The sequence below is a fragment of the Cervus canadensis genome, chromosome 19, assembly GCF_019320065.1.
Source record: "Cervus canadensis isolate Bull #8, Minnesota chromosome 19, ASM1932006v1, whole genome shotgun sequence".
Taxonomy (NCBI): Eukaryota; Metazoa; Chordata; class Mammalia; order Artiodactyla; family Cervidae; genus Cervus; species Cervus canadensis.
This window is the reverse complement of record NC_057404.1, coordinates 14403152-14420627: the sequence shown is the minus strand read 5'-3', so window position 1 is coordinate 14420627 and position 17476 is coordinate 14403152. Positions and strand designations below refer to the sequence as shown.

The 17476-nt window shown below is 35.4% G+C and overlaps 1 pseudogene; it reads right to left on the bottom strand.

Moving 5' to 3' along the window:
* Positions 1 to 247: 247 nt before the first annotated feature.
* Positions 248 to 16817, bottom strand: LOC122422018 (annotated as a pseudogene).
* Positions 16818 to 17476: the final 659 nt, after the last annotated feature.

The following is a 17476-nucleotide window of genomic DNA, read 5'->3' as shown; positions in this document are numbered from 1 at the left end:
TAAAGTCATTCTGAGTTAAAACAGCCATTTTCCCCAAGACTTAAAAGAAAATATATTTTATAAAAGGGATTATTTTTAATCTCTGAGTGCATAATTTAAAATACTAAGACAGAAACAAGATACTTTTTCTTCACCATAAATTCACTCTGATGAAAGAAAGAATGTTCTCTCTTTAAACTCCTCACAAATGCCACATTCTAAAGACTAGAGGAATTATCAGTAGGCATTCTTTTCTTTCTGCTCTAAGCTATTTTTCTCTTAAATATGTCAAGTAAACTTTTAAAGATTCAGGGAAGTGGAGTTTCATAATTTTTTCTCAGTACATTCTGAGATGACTTTTTTTAACTCCATTGTGGTCTTCCTCTTCCTTTTCTTTCTCTTCTATTTTTCTCATCCTCTTCACTGTCTAGAGGCTGAGGAATAAGCTGATTACCCACAAATACATAAGTGTTAATTCCCTGTTTAACTTTCTTTCTTTTGGTTGGATCCCTTTAAGGAACCCCCTTGGCCTATATCTCATTATGTATGAAATATATGTGTTCATTAATGTAAATATGAGCAAGTGCTATAGATTCTTGGTAGCATTGATGGGTGGGCTGGGAAGAGTGCCCCACAAACTCTGATTGCTCAATATCTTCTTATTTGATTGCACAGGTAAGTGGAACAGATGCAGCAAGGTTATTTTTACTTTTCCAAATGTATTATACAGTTCTCATAACATGTATTAACTGATCAACTACAGGCATGACTACAATGCCTCCTGGTTTTAGTAATACTTTCATGTAGTTCTCTTCGTATTTCTGGACTCCAGCTCCACGATAATCTTAAAAAACTGATGACCATCAGATGCTTTTCAGGGGCAAATACCAACCTCAAATGCAGGCTTACAGAACTCAAATCCTAGCAGTGCTTCTCTTTATAGGTACATGTAGGAATATCTTCATCTTGAGACAGACGAATGATTTAGTTCACAGGAGAAACTGTGCTAACTGGCTCATATAATTATTCTGACAAGCTGCTAGGAGATCAGGCTGACCTAGCTATGCTTTGTAACTTTCCTTTCAGAGGGACAATACAGGATTAGCTAATTATCAAAGCTATCACTATTTTTGATCAAGCTCTCCAGGTTTTCCTTGGCACATTTCATCACGTATGAAGGAAGCTCAATCCCATAATTTGTTGCCCCCAAATCTTTTCTACACAGGAGTCAGCTCATGTTTGTGAGACTGAATTTGTTTTCAACTGAACTCAAGGAATTTGTTTACTCTGAAAAATACGCCCTGCCCTGCACTGCGGAGAAGGCAATGGCACCCCACTCCAGTACCCTTGCCTGGGAAATCCCATGGACGGAGGAGCCTGATGGGCTGCAGTCCATGGGGTCGCGAAGAGTCGGAACGACTGAGCGACTTCACTTTCACTTTTCACTTTAATGCGTTGGAGAAGGAAATGGCAACCCACTCCAGTGTTCTTGCCTGGAGAATCCCAGGGACGGGAGCCTGGTGAGCTGCCGTCTATGGGGTCGCACAGAGTCAAAGGGCGCGACAGACGTGATTTAGCAGCAGCAGCAGCAGGGCACTGCGGCGAGGCCGTCAGTCCACCCGCCGCAAGGGGGCGGGGGTGGGATGCTGGGCTCCGTGGATCCGTGGCAGCCACCGCCTCCGCCACTGAAGGTTGATGTTTTTATACTTCACTGCTAAAAAATGGGTCATGTGCATTCATGTTTTGAACCATATTCATCGTATTGACGTGTAATATCAAGAAGAGGGTAAATTCAGATTAGAAAATGATAAATGAATATTTTTAAAAGCAATAAATAATGATAATGTTCTTTAGAACACACATTTGGTTTAGTGTGTAAAAAACTAAGTCTTAAGAAAATTAAAAATCTACTAGAGCTCTATCTACAAATTGAAAATATTTTAAAAATTTGAAAAAAAAAAAATCATAGTGTCTGTAATTAATGGACAACACCTGTAATTAATGGACAACCCCTCTGCAGCTCGGAGAGTTTCCCGGTCATAACTGACTATAACGTGACATAAGCTGACTTGGTCTGAGCAGGCGTCACCCAAAGCAAGACAGGGAAAATTATACAGTCAAGGCCCCTGTGTTGTCAGAAAAAGCTATCATTATAGTAAAGTAGAATACTACATTTTTAACATACCCAAAGGCTTTCTCCTACCAAGTGGTAGCGTTCTCATTATTCTCCAGATAAAAAACAGAAAAAAAAAAAAAAAACCTCCAAAATATGGTATGAGGAACTAAGAGTAAGAAAGACAGGGGGCATTGGAATAAATTATGAAGTCTGTGGTAAAGTATTTTACTCTTTAAATTTTCATTTTCTTTCTCAACCTCTCCCTGTATGTCTTTCACTCTCTTTCATTTTCATGAACTTGATTTGAATGTTTCTGTCTGTGAAAGGAGAGGAAAAAAAAGTTAGCTTTCAATTACACCAAAGCCTGAAGACAGCTATTAAGCTGCTCTACCTGTGTCCATTATAAATTCAGTCTCTCCCTTCAGCAGATTTCAGTGAACCTTTTATATACTTTATTAAGTGGTGATTTATTAAGATGGTATATATCATTTCTTATCCATGGTATCTATTTTCCAGATATTGTTCAAAATCTCTATCTCTCTTCTTCATTAAATACTCATATCCATGTCAGTTATCATTTTTCTTCTTCATTTATCAACACAAATGGTAAGTAACATAGTCTCTCTTGCCCCACTCTTCAAAACCAAAATCTTACATCAAACTCTGTTGCCCTCTTGAACTACTTTTCTATTTCTTTTTCTTCTTTCATTGTCAGGGTTTCTAATAAAAATGTGCTACAATAAACTAATAGCTAACATTTACTTGGGTACTTATGAACCTGGGATTATGCTAAGAACTTTTACACATGTCATTTGATTTAGTCTTCATTATCAGCTTTAAAATTGCAACTATAGATATTCTACATATCAGAAACCAAGGCCCAGAGGATGTAAATAATTATCTTAAAGTTTCACTTTCAGTTGGTTTTGATACTGGGATTCTAACCAAACTCTGATTCTGGAGACCAACTTATGTATCAATTTTCAAATTTAGTTTCACCACACATTCTATGGTTAATGAATTTTCATGGCTTTTTTAATAGACAACCTATGGAAAGCAAAGTTTCTAAAATTCCAGTGTAGAGAAAGAAAAATAATTTTCCTTAAATCCTTTGAAATCTTATCTGAGACCCTGTAATAAAAGTCCTATTAAAAAAAGAAAAAAAATAAGCTCATTATTACATATACCTCATGTATATATGAAAGTTTCCTAGGGAAAAATGAGTAACTCCTGAAGGTAGCTTGGAACTCAGAATTATGCATCACCATAAGAGGGAAGAGGAGAGGAACTGTAGACCATTTTGTCTGGGTAGGATATCAACTTCTCATCTCCTCTTCTATGAAAAATCTAATCTCGACTGGTTAAGGAAACTTCCAGGGAAAGGGAAATGACAATTGAACTGCTGTTTTGCATCAATTTGTAAGCAGATAGGATCATCCCAAGGAAGCTTCCCTCTGTATTTACTGTTTTTTTCAAGTGCCTACATCTCAAAAAAAATCAATATGTCAAAGCCACATGTCTAAGGGTGGCATGATCTGAACACCTAAAATCATATTTTGGGGTCACATAATCTGTTGCCCTTAACTGGGTAAATGTCTCCAAGATGAATTCAGTAAAATGTTGCCATTATGCATCCTAGCTCAAATTTTTGCATCCTTGACCAAGTTTTTCTTTCTTGGCTTTTTGTATTTCTGATAATTCTTCTAACATTAAGTATGCTGATACTAAGTATCCTTATAATAAGGATTCTTTTCTTCCCCTCAGATTCCTGTCTCTTTCTACTTATTTCTCTTCTTCAGACCACACTTAAAAATCCCCATTTTTCTCTGTGTTTTTGAGCTTGTGATTCCATTGGCATTTCTGATTCAAAATTACTTACATGTGCTAATCCTCAAAGTTATTTTTCAAGCTCTTGTAGACTTTCTGAGCCTTACTTTATTATTAGTTTAGCTTTGTTGAACATCTGTAACACAGAATAAGTCCATTGCTGTTCAGTCGCTGAGTCATATCTGACTCTTTGTGACTGCATGGACTGCATGTACTCTAAAGTATAGAGTTTGAAGAGTTTGCTTCTAATTCATGTCCATTGAGTTGGTGATGCTAACTAACCGTCTCACCCTCTGGCATCCCCTTCTCCTTTTGCCTTCAAGATTTTCCAGCATCACGGTCTTTTCCAATGAGGCAACTCTTCTTATCACGTGGCCTAAGTATTGGAACATCAGCATCAGTCCTTCCAATGATTATTCAGGGTTGATTTCTTTTAGGATTGACTAATGTCTCTGCATTTTAATACACTGTCTAGCTTTGTTATAGCTTTCCTTCCAAGGAGCAAATGTCTTTTAATTTCATGGCTGTGGTCACTGTCCATAGTGATTTTGGAGCCCAAGAAAATACAAGGTCACTGCTTCCACTTTTTACTCTTCTATTTGCCATGAAGTAATGGGACTGGGTGCGATGATCTTAGTTTTTTTGTTTTTTGGGGTTTTTTTGACATTGAGTTTCAAGTTAGCTTTGTCACTCTTCTCTCTCATCCTCATCAAGAGGCTATTTAGGTCTTCTTCACTTTCTACCATTAGAGTGGTATCATCTGCATATCTGAGGTTATTAATATTTTTCCCAGCAATCTTGATTCCAGTTTGTGATTCATCCAGCCTAACATTTCACGTGATGTAATCTGCATGTAAATTAAATAAGCAAGGTGACAATAGACAGCCTTGATGTACTCCTTACCCAGTCATTGTTCCATGTCTGGTTCTGCATATGGGTTTACTTGCATATGACCTGCATATGGGTTTACCAAGAGATAGATAAGCTGGTCTGGTACTCTCATCTGTTTAAGACTTTTCCAGTTTGTTGTGATCCATATAGTCAAAGGTGTTAGTGTAGTCAGTGAAGCAGAAGTAGATGTTTTTCTGGAATCCCCTTTCTTTTTCTATGATCCAATGGATGTTGACAACTTCATCTCTGGTTCCTCTGCCTTTTCTAAACCTTGCTTATACACCTGAAAGTTCTCAGTTCACATACTGCTGAAGCCTAGCTTGAAGGATTTTGAGCATTATCTTGCTAGCATGTGAAGTGAAACAATTATACAGTGGTTTGAACATTCTTTGGCATTGCCCTTCTTTAGGCTTGAAATGAAAACTGACCTTTTTCAGTCCTGTGGCCACTGCTGTAGGTCTGAGAGTTTCCTAAATGCACCATGCTCACTCTTTTCTACTTGCGTTTTCCTTTGCCTCAAACAACGCTTGCTTTCCTGGCTGATTTCAAATTATTTTCAAGAACCTACTTTAAATGAATGTCTATCACTAAGCATTCTTTCATGCCTAACTCTCTGTGTCAAGACCTGTTTTGGCCCCACAATATTTCCCCTTGATTCTTACTAATAAAAGCCCTGTTTTTCTGTGTGCAAATACCTCCCAGAATAAAGAGTAGATTCCCCTAGCTCCTTTCAATTCAGGGGAGCTCATTCAATGCTATTTGAATTAAAAATATGCAAGCAGTCCTGTGAGTTCTTCAAAATTTCTTTCAGTATACTCTTCCCCACAAATCTTTAAATTTGGACTAGTCCCTCTTAGTAACTTTATCCTTCTTTTTGGCTAAAACGCCGTCATGAAGGCTAGAAACTGAGCAGCCGTGGGTCATGAGGCAGCAGCCAAAATGACAGACAAGCAAACCTTGCACCACAGTCTCTCCATCATCTCACAGGCTTTATTTCCTTCATTTGTAACATTGTCTAACATATTGAATCAGTTAGGGTAAGCCTATGATGCCACAGAGTGGTCCAAGAGTAATTAGGTTTCCTAAACAACTTAGAAATTTATTTCTCACCCCCCACATAATTCACAATGGCAGTTCAGATCCAGGGCAAACACTGCCTTCAAGTGGGTTACCCTAATGTGTAACCTTGAGTAAAATCTAGAACATAATAAGATGTGCCAGTGCACATATTTGACCAGTGCGGTCTCAGCATGCCCATTACCAGGTTTTTCTGACAAGGCCTAATCTCTGCTTTAGTGTAATACAAATGTGTCACATGGCTATACCTAATTGTAAAGAAAGTTTAAATATTTAGGTCCATGTATCCTAAGGGAAAAGAGGGTGGATTTAGGAACCTAGCTAGTGCCGTATGGATTGTGTGATGTATCCTTTGTCTTATTTACCATTTTATTTTTATTTCACTCCAAATATGGTTGAGAACTCAATAAAGCCATAATTTTTTTTTTGTTTAAGTAGTGTACCTTGTCTAGAATAGTACCAGAAACATAGTATTTAAACAATCGATATCTGCTACATAAATTGATTAATAAATTAATTAATACATTGTCTGCTGCTGCTAAGTCGCTTCAGTCACGTCCAACTCTGTGTGACCCCATGGACAGCAGCCCACCAGGCTCCTCTATCCACAGGATTCTTTAGGCAAGAATACTGGAGTGGATTGCCATTTCCTTCTCCAATACATTGTCTAGCTTTGTTGATGTTTCAGACATCTACATACTGGAATTTAGATGTAGTAAATTCTAATTTTAGAGTCTTAAGACAATGGGTGGACTAATAAAAGTCACTTTAGACATCTTAGAGATGTTTTTGTGTTATGAGCTCTCTTTTGGTTGATGCAATATGAAATTAATTGTCTTCTTAGAACATCCTAAAAAACTTTTGATGGCATTAAAATTCAGTTATTTTGATATATCCATTAGAAACATCCTTTTAAATTGCATTATAATCTGGAAACATATTTTAATTAAATGAAAAATGTTTCACTGTGCTCTTAATTTAAACTATCCAGAAAAAAATGCTTAGACATTAAACTGCTAATGCTTTGTTTCCCAGAATTGCTATTATTATTTATTATTAGAGTAGACCGTCAGTAATTTACACTAATAACTGAAAGACTCACTAGAGATTACTGAATTTGGCAGATTAGTTAGTGAAAAAATAAATATGAAAAACATCAACACTGCAGTACCACAAAATGTGCTTTATTCATTATTTTGATAAGTGTAGTTTAATTATAATTATCTATGGTAATGTTTCACAGTATGCTAATAAACACATTGCCGTATTTTATGAAATTAATGAAATCTTAGAAGAAAAAATGTTTGCTAAACTTGTACCAGTTTTTGGAGAAAAGTATAAATCTGTGATTTAGTATGTTTTATATTATTTTTAGTCCAGAAAAAAATATATCTTATACATGATGTTGTTTTCATCATCCCTACTGCTTGTCGTCTGTATCCTTTACTAGAAAATAAAGTTCATGGGAATAGAGCGGCCTTGTTTCATACATTTGAACATGTTATGCACAGATATGTATTAAGTATATGTTGTATATGTATTTAAATTTATAAATGGAAAGATTTCACATACAAATTTGGTAGTCTTAATAAATTTTAACATACTTTCTGATCTTTGATCACCTGTACTTTTAGAAGTCATAGGGGAAACGTAAATGTTTATTTCCATTATTTGTGATCTCTGTTCACTTCTTTTTTAATGTCAAGATACATGTTTAAAAATACTAAATTATTTGACTTTATATAAAGTATCAATGAAATAAAATAAATATCCAGTAAAAATGATGAAATGGGCAATAAAATCTTTGTAGCAATGAATGTAATGAACTCCTGTAATCAAAGAAAAAGATAATAAAAAGAAAAAAAATTCCCAAAATATTAACAATAAATGCACAGAAATATTAACAGGGATAATTAACTAAGTTTTCTCATTTTGTAACTCTAAATATTTTCATAAAACAAAAATAATTACCTTTATCCCCCGAAATAACAAAAATAAAACAAAATGAAAACAATAGTATTAGAAAAGATAAAGAGAAATGGGAATTTTTATCTGTTTTGGAAATTTATCAATTTTAGGATAATTTGGAATATCTATTTATAATTTAAAATAAATATACTTTTGATTAGTAGTTTTGCTTTTAAAAATGATACTGGCAAACTTTAGGATTTATGCCTAAAGATATTTATACAAAGGTGTTTATATTGTGTATTAGAGCAAAACAATGAAAACAATTTAGATGCTCACCAGTCAGTACATGTTTTTTAGTTATTTTTCCAGGTTTATTGAGATTTAATTAAAATATGATATTATGTAAGTTTAAGGTGTGCAACAAGGTGTTGATTAATCTATTGCAGAATGATTACTATCATAGTATTAGCTATCACCTCCTCTTGTCACAGAGTTACCATTTGTGTGTGTTTCTGTGTGTTGGGAACATTTAAGATCTACTCTCTTAGCAAGTAAATGCTTAATTATGGCATATCCAACATTACAATGTCTGGTGTACTGTGCCTGTTCAATAAGAGTCAGTGATTATTATTAATCAGTGGAACCTATTCCAATTTAGTCTAACATAAGACATCAAATTTTTCGTTTGCTATTTATGAACATGAGCTTATATGAAAGTTTAAAATCTTACTTTCTCTATTGAAATAATTCCTGAATAGATTTATACATTAAATGTGATCATAAATAAAATTCTACAAGGCCTTTTTGGTAAAAATTGGCAAGCTGATTCTGAAATCTGTATAGAAATGAAAATTATCTGAAATAGCCTAACAACTTTGAAAAAATGGATCAAGGTTGGAAGGATTTACATTACCCAATTTTAGCACTTATTATAAAACTATAGTATTAAAGCACAGTGACAGACAAATAAATGGAAGAGATTCTAAAAATAGATTTACATGTAGACAGTCATTTGATTTTTGAAAAAATTTCAAAAGCAATTGAATGAATAAAGGATAGTCTTCAAAAATGATACTAAAACAATTGAATAGTCATATGTCAATAAAAAAAAGAAATCCTCTATACTTCATATTATATAAGCATCAAATGTCAGGCTATTCCTCAATAAATTGAAAACATTTATTATGTAAAAGCCCCAATTTGGAATCTTTATTATTATTTTGTTACTGAGGTGTTCCAACTGATACACCGGGAAAAAAGAGAAGCAAAATTCTCCACAATTTTATTTTTCTTTTATTATTATTATTATTAATGAAGCCTGAGAGAAGAATAGTTTCAGAAATGGAGAACAGGGCCCTGATCACTGCAGAACTGGAAGGGAGAAAATAAATAACTTCAATTGCATTAGCCATACCGAAGATTACTAAAGGACTCCTTGAACTTATAAAAGTGATTGTTTGAACATCAAAAGCTATTCTCAGTTATAACTAGGACACAGTAGGGAACATAACTGACTGATTACACGGCCACATAGTGGGAACTCTTCTGTCATAAGAATCCAGTTATAAAAACTGACAGAAACTTTTTTTTTTTAACTGTGGAAGATGTAGCTAATTTAGAAATGGCAGTCAAGTTCCAAAATAAAAGTACAACTCCTGTTGAAGACTGTGAGTCAGCAGTTTGAACTCAAAATTTACAAGAGGTGTCAACTGCAAGCAACTCTGTGAGATGACAAGACGTGTAAACAGGCGTGAACTGTGTCACAAGTCCCCACCCTTCTCTGGCAAGCATGTTTCTGTCAGACCATGCAGTTTTACCACCAGGACTGAAAGAGGCTACAGGTGTCACTTAAAGAAAAAGACAGACTTTGACACTTCTGAAAATCATTCCAAGGCAGTATACTGCACAGATTTTCTCCTCTCATTCCCCAATGCTGCTTGTCTCTGAAAGAGAAAAAATTATACATTATGAAGATGTTTATGTAACATAGCTAAAGATGCCTGGATCTGTAGCCCAAATTTAAAATATTTAGTGTATTGGTTTATTTTCTATTTATTGAGTGTTAGGAGGAACTAATATTTGTATGTTTACACTTTGAAATAGAAAGGACTCTTTATTGGATCTCCATACTGGGTAGGCTTCGAAAGTCTACGAAAGCTAACATTTTTTTATTTCCTATATGCATTAAAAAATCAGAAAGTACCTCTATTTTATTCACATTTTACCACTTCATCTACACTCCTTTTTCACATTAGCAACATTTCAGCAATATTGTCATTTTTATGGAAGAACACGTCATAAACCATAAACATAATAAACACAAATATTAATATTGTCTGAAGTTTAAAACATTCAAACATAATATGTATTTCAAAACCAATTTATTTCAAATATTTTCAAAGATAAAAATTTCAGCAATATAATAAACATCCTTTGAGGTTAAAATAATACTTGATTGCAAATTTTCACCATTCCTGACCACTGTTTTCTACCAGTCAGAAAGTCACCTCATGTTTGCTTAAAATTCTTTGGTACCTGGCTTTATGGTCTTTCCCATTATCTCAATTCTTACCATCATCCTTGACAACAGTTAAGGATTTTTCTCTTAACCTATCTTTATCTATTTTACCTTTAAAAATGGAAATTTGAGCATCACAGTTGGTGATGAAAATCTTCCATTTTTCTGCTTGCTTCATGTGTTACTCCTATCCCAGCATATCTTTGGCATTAGCAGGAATTTCTTTACCTGACTTCTCTACTTTATCCTTTTTATGACTTCTTTCTGGCTTTCATTTGGTCTTCATTAATCCTGGATGCTTTGGTCACTCCCTTACATATTCCTCAAGTCCTTTCTTCATTGTTTCTCAATCACTATTAGTCCACAGAAATTTTGTTTGGAATTCTTTTTCTTGCATTCTTTCCTCCAGTATTTGACATCCTGACACAGCCAGCACAAAATAAACACATAATCTTGAACACCACTATTAGAAGAAATTCACTGTTTCCTAGCTTATCTGGGCCTTAAAATCTTTTGAGGATTTATTTCATATTCTCCCACTCAACTCCTCTCTTACTCTTCACAGAAGAGTTGTATACCTTCCCCACTCTCCTCAAATTCCTTATCCTACCGAACTGTGCTCGATCTCAGTATAAAATCTCTACAATTTCCTAGTGTGTTCAACACAACTCAATGTGTTGAACAATCTACTAAGCCCTCTACAAATATCACCTTGTTTTATCCTCTCAATAGTCTGCTGAAGTGGCTTTATTATTATCACTGTACTGAGAGTAAGCTGAAGGTGAGAATGATAATGTCAAGCTTCTATAATGAATCATAGTTGAAGCTTGAATTTGAACTTGCAACGTCATGATCCTAAATGCCCCCTTCAGCAGAAAAAATAAACTTGCCCTGTCCTTTACTGAGAATGGAGAATCCATTAGATGAGAATTGTCTTCTTTTCTGCATTTCCATTTTAAATGCATTTGATGGTTTATATTTTGCACTTTTCTCACTTTGATATTGTCAAACTTGTTCTACTTCTTGAGTTAATGAGAACCTAACGTTACCCTCTTCTGCCTATATAAAAGATGCTTCTCTTTTGTATAATCCACTTTCTCATCTATGGCTTTAGTGATAGGAATCTTTTTTTTTTTAATTCCATAACATCTATTGTGAATGTTGAATTTTGCTTTTACACACACATGTGCAAGTTCATATACACCCAAAGGTCTACTGAATTTGCATTAAATAATATAAAGCTTGTGTCTAACTACCTAGTTTGTCAGTAAATACACACCCTTTTATTTATCGTTCACACTGCAATTTCAACTTTTGAAAATACTGTCAAGACAGTGTATTTGAGCTATACTGAAGCACCAGGATTCTTTGAGGCTCTCTCTTCATCTTCATATTCACATCATCCAAGCCAGGATTGTCCTTTAGAGTTTTTTGTATTGATAGTTATATTCTCTGTCTGTGCTATTTAAATATGGTAAGTATTAACTGCATATAGATATTGAGCCCTTGGAATGTGGTTAATGTGTCTGAGGCACTGAATTTTTAATTTGTTTGATTTTAATTAACTTAAGATTAAACAGCCACACATCACTAGTAGTTACATATTGGACAGTACACAGCTCAGCTTTTAAGCACCAGACTTCTTAGGGCTGGAAATCACTGGAACCTGAGTTGCTATAATTTGATTCAACTGAACTATAATTAAAAATACATTTATCAATCCTCCTTTGCATATTCAGCATTGTGCTTGCAGCTGCAAAACAAAGATGAAAGCATGGAAAAATCTGACTCTACCTTTAAGGAACTGGGACTACAATTTGTGGCCACATCCAGTCTGTTACCTCATCATGCAAAGAAAATATTGCTGGAAAATACACACACCATTCCTTACTTATAGTCTGTGGATGCTTTTGTGCTACAATAGCAGGTTTAAGTAGCTGCAACTTAGACTGTATGGCCATGAAAACCAAAAATATTTGCCATCTGACTTTTTGCAGAGGAAGTTTGTAAGGCATGATCTAATAGGTTGCAGATATGAAAATGAGTATTTAAAATAAGTTGAAACAAATTTAACAATAGAAATGGGCATAAAGTGCAGAGGCATTAAGGCAGTGCATGATTGATTCTGGCTGAGTGGTTCAGGAAAGGAATTAGGGAGCCATGATGGCTGAGTTAATTCTGATTGATGAATAGGAATTTTTCAGAACAGAGGGCAAAGGCAGTGTTTGATGAATCTCTTTATATTTAGTAAATGGGAAATAAAATAATTCTACCATTTCATGGATATATATATACACACACATATACATGTGTGTGTGTGTGTGTGTGTGTATCTGTATAAATATTCATTTTTCCTCACTGCTGCTATTTAAGTTGACTTTTTATAATTTGAAAACTTTGCACACAAAATATTCCTGGGGGAAAAGAAGAAGTAAATAAGCAGGTCCAGATAGTCTGCTGGATTTCATTTAACATGTAACAGTGCCACATCTACCCAGAACTTAAGTTGACCTTTTTAAAAAAATTCTATATTGGAAAGTGCATAATTCTCTTAAGACTTGCATATTTACAGTGACTATCAGCAAATGAAAAGGCAAAATATTTTACATTCATCTATATATTTATTTGAGTTAAAATTGAGTGTTAATTTTTAACATTTAATATTCAAAATGGAAGTGCTTTTGAATAGCACACTGTAACTGTCCTTTTATGGCATGTGAAGTACATGAATGTAGGCACTCCATGGAAAATATATATTTTATGTCATTCCCTAAAATTTGGAGAGGACTCATGGGGAGATATAACATTTATAAGTGGGCAGAAGAAAGGGTATTATAACTTCTAGAACTGGGACTACACAGAATTTTCTAGCCTGAAACAAATATATTGAGCTTAATTTGAAGCTTGAAGGAATCCAGTGTCAACATTGGAATAGATATTTAAATATCACCACAGGTTAGATTCCGTGCAACTTCTTTTAAAGAAAATGAAATTTCTCATAATCAGAATCATTACCTTATACTTTTTTCATCCTGTACCAGGCCCTCACTTTTCCCTGCAGCAGTTATCTTTATTTCAACCATCAGGTGGTAGCCTGAGGTTTGGGTAAAACAGTGAAGATGATTGCATTCCCTTGTCCATGGCCATTGGCCCAGGTAACTGCAATTTAATCTTATCTGTGTGTGACATTACCTGAAGGTAGATACCCCTGAAGGGTGGTTCAGTCAACGAAAACCTCAGAATGGTTTTTAATGGTTGTGACTGAAAGCAATTTCTCTTCTTATCAAATGCATGAAGAATCATAACAACATTTGGTGAATGTGAGAGAAGAGAGCTATCATCAAAAAAATCTACACACAATGAATGCTGGAGAGGGTGTGGACAGAAGGAAACCCTCCTATACTGTTGGTGGTAATGTAAATTGATGCAGCCACTATGGAGAACAGTATGGAGGTTCCTTAAAAATCTACAAATAGAGCTATCATCTGACCCAGGAATTCCACTCCTAGGCATATACACAGAGAAAACCAGAATTAGAAAAGATATATGCACCCAGTTTTCATTGCAGCACTACTTACAACAGCAACCTAAACGTTCATTGACAGAGGAATGGATGAAGATGTGACTCACATATACAATGGAATATTACTCAGCCATAAAAAGGAACAAAATAGTTTCATTTGCAGAAACATGGATGAATCTAGAGATTGTCATGTGGAGTGAATTCCGTATCACTTATGTGTGGATTTATAAAAATAGTACAGATGAACTTATTTGGAAAGCAGAAATAGAATCACAGATGTGGAGAACAAACTTAAGGTGGGAAAAAGAGATGAGATCAATTGAGAGACTGACATTGACATATATACACTACTATATATAAAATAGATAATTAATGAGAACCTACTTCCCAGCACAGGAAATTCTACTCAATGCTCTGTGGTCCCCTAAATTGGAAGGAAATCCAAAAAAGATTGGACATAATGTATACATGTAACTGGGTCACTTTGCTGTATAGAAGAAACTAACACAAAACTGTAAAGCAATAACAATAAAAAAAATTAATAAAAGAATAACAAGAATGTAGCTAACATTTATTTTCAATTTTTTACCCTATATATAGAACATCAATGTGTCATTAAAAAAATGCAACACACATTGGCAACTTTAACACTTTCTTTGTATAACAGTCAGACATTAAAGAAAAGGCAGTATCAGCATTCTTGAAACTGGTAAAAGGAAATATTTCATTTACTACTATCAAGAGGGCAATTATGAGAGAAAACTTATGTGCATATAGTGAATGACTCTTACATGTACTGTTACCTTAGCTATATTTTTTAAATAATTCCATTTAGAATAATTACATCTGTATTTGCATATGTGATATTGATTATAAACACTATTTCAAAATGATTTTTGAGGATTGATGATTACACAAACTCACTGTATAAAAGCTGTTGATCTAAATATTTTAAAAAATTATAAATATGTTTTATCCTTGAATTTTGGGCTTCCCAGGTGGCACAGTGGTAAACAATCAGCCTGCCAATGCAGGAGATGCAGGAGACACCGGTTAGATGTCTGGGTTGGGAAAATCTTGTAGGGAAAGAAATGGCAAACCTCTCCAGTATTCTTCCCTGGAAAATCCCATAGGCCCAGGAGACTGATGGGCTGAAATCCACTGAGTGTCAAAGAGTCAGACATGATTTAACTACTGAAATAGTTAAATTTCACACATACATTTCACACATACATTCTTGAATTCCACAACACATCAGCATGTGCTCGTAAGGACTGCAGTAAAGAAATCTATTCAACCTCTTCTAATGGAACATTCAGTTCAGTTCAGTCACTCAGTCGTGTCCAACTTTGTGACCCCATGGACTGCAGCACACCAGACCTCCCTGTCCACCACCAACTCCTGGGAGCCTAATCAAACCCATATCCATCACGTTGGTGATGCCATCCAACCATCTCATCCTCTGTCGTCCCCTTCTCCTCCTGCCTTCAATCTTTCCCAGAATCAGGGTCTTTTAAAATGAGTCAGCTCTTCTCATGAGGTGGCCAAAGTACTGGAGTTTCAGCTTCAGCATCAGTCCTTCCAATGAACACCCAGGACTGATCTCCTTTAGGATGGACTGGTTGGATCTCCTTGCAGTCCAAGGGACTCTCAAGAGTCTTTTCCAACACTACAGTTCAGAAGCATCAATTCTTCAGTGCTCAGCTTTCTTTATAGTCCAACTCTCACATTCATACATGACAACTGGAAAAACCATAACTTTGACTAGACGGACCTTTATTGGCAAAGTAATGTCTCTGCTTTTTAATATGCTGTCTAGGTCCGTCATTGCTTTTCTTCCAAGGAGCAAATGTCTTTTAATTTCATGGCTGCAGTCACCCTCTACAGTGATTTTGGATCCCAACTAGCCCACACCAAAAAAAAAAAAATTCGCTCACTGTTTCCACTGTTTCCCCATCTATTTGCCATGAACTGATGGGACTGGATGCCATGATCTTAGTTTTTTGAATGTTGAGTATTAAACCAACATTTTCACTCTCCCTTTTCACTTTCATCAAGGGACCCTTTAGTTTTTCTTCACTTTCTGCCATAATGGTGGTATCCTCTGTATATCTGAGGTTATTGGTATTTCTCCCAGCAGTCTTGATTCCAGCTTGTGCTTCATCCAGCCCAGTGTTTCTCATGATGTACTCTGCATATAAGTTAAATAAGCAGAGTGAAAATGTACAGCCTTGACATACTCCTTTCCTGATTTGGAATCAGTCTGCTGTTCCATGTCCAGTCTATCTGTTGCTTCTTGATGTGCATACAGATTTCTCAGGAGACAGGTCAGGTGTTCTGGTATTCCTATCTCTTGAATAATTTTCCACAGCTTTTGTGATCCATGCAGTCAAAGGCTTTGGCATAATCAACAAAGCAAAAGTAGATATTTTTTCTGGAACTCTATTACTTTTTTGATGATCCAGTGGTTGTTGGCAATTTGACCTCTGGTTCCTCTGCCTTTTCTAAATCCAGTTTGAACATCTGGAAGTTCACGGTTCACACACTGTTGAAGCCTGGCTTGGGCAATCATGAGCATTACTTTTTTAGCATGTGAGGTGAGTGCAATTGTGTGGTAGTTTAAACATTCTTTGGCATTGCCTTTCTTTAGGATTAGAAATAAAACACGATTTCCAGTCCTGTGACCACTGCTGAGTTTTCGAAATTTGCTGGCATATTGAGTGTAGCCCTTTCACAGCATCATCTTTTAGGATTTCAAATAGCTCAGCTGGAATTCCATCACCTCCACTAGCTTCCTAGGCCCAGCTGACTTCACACTCCAGGATGCCTGGCTCTAGGTGAGTGATCACACCATTGTGGTTATCTGGGTCATGAAGATCTTTTTTGTATAGTTATTCTATGTATTCTTGCCACGTCTTCTTAATATCATCTGCTTTTGATTGGGACATACAATTTCTGTCCTTTACTGGGCCCATCGTTGCACGAAATGTTCCCTTGGTATCTCTAATTTTCTTGAAGAGATCTCTAGTCTTTCCCATTCTATTGTTTTCCTCTATTTCTTTGCATTGATCAAAGGAAGGCTTTCTTATCTCTCCTTGCTATTGTTTGGAACTCTGCATTCAAATGGGTATATCTTTCTTTTTCTCCTTTGCCTTTTGCTTCCCTTCTTTTCTCAGCTATTTGTAAGACCTCCTTAGACAACCATTTTGCCTTTTGCATTTCTTTTTCTTGGGGATGGTCTGGATCACTCCCTCCTGTACAATGTCAGGAGCCTCTGTCCATAGTTCTTCAGTCACTCTATCAGATCTAATCCCTTTAATCTATTTGTCACTTCCATTGTATAATTGTAAGGGCCTTGATTTAAGTCATACCTGAATGGTCTAGTGGTTTTCCTTACTTTCTTTAAGTCTGAATTTGGCAATAAGTAGTTCATGAGCCACATTCAGCTCCTGGTCTTGTTTTTGCTGACTGTATAGAGCTTTTCCATCTTTGGCTGCAAAGAATATAATCAATCTGATTTCGATGTTTACCATCTGGTGATGTCCATGTGTAGAGTTTTCTCTTGTGTTGTTGGAAGAGGGTGTTTGCTATGACCAGTGCATTCTCTTGGCAAAACTCTGTTAGCCTTTGACCT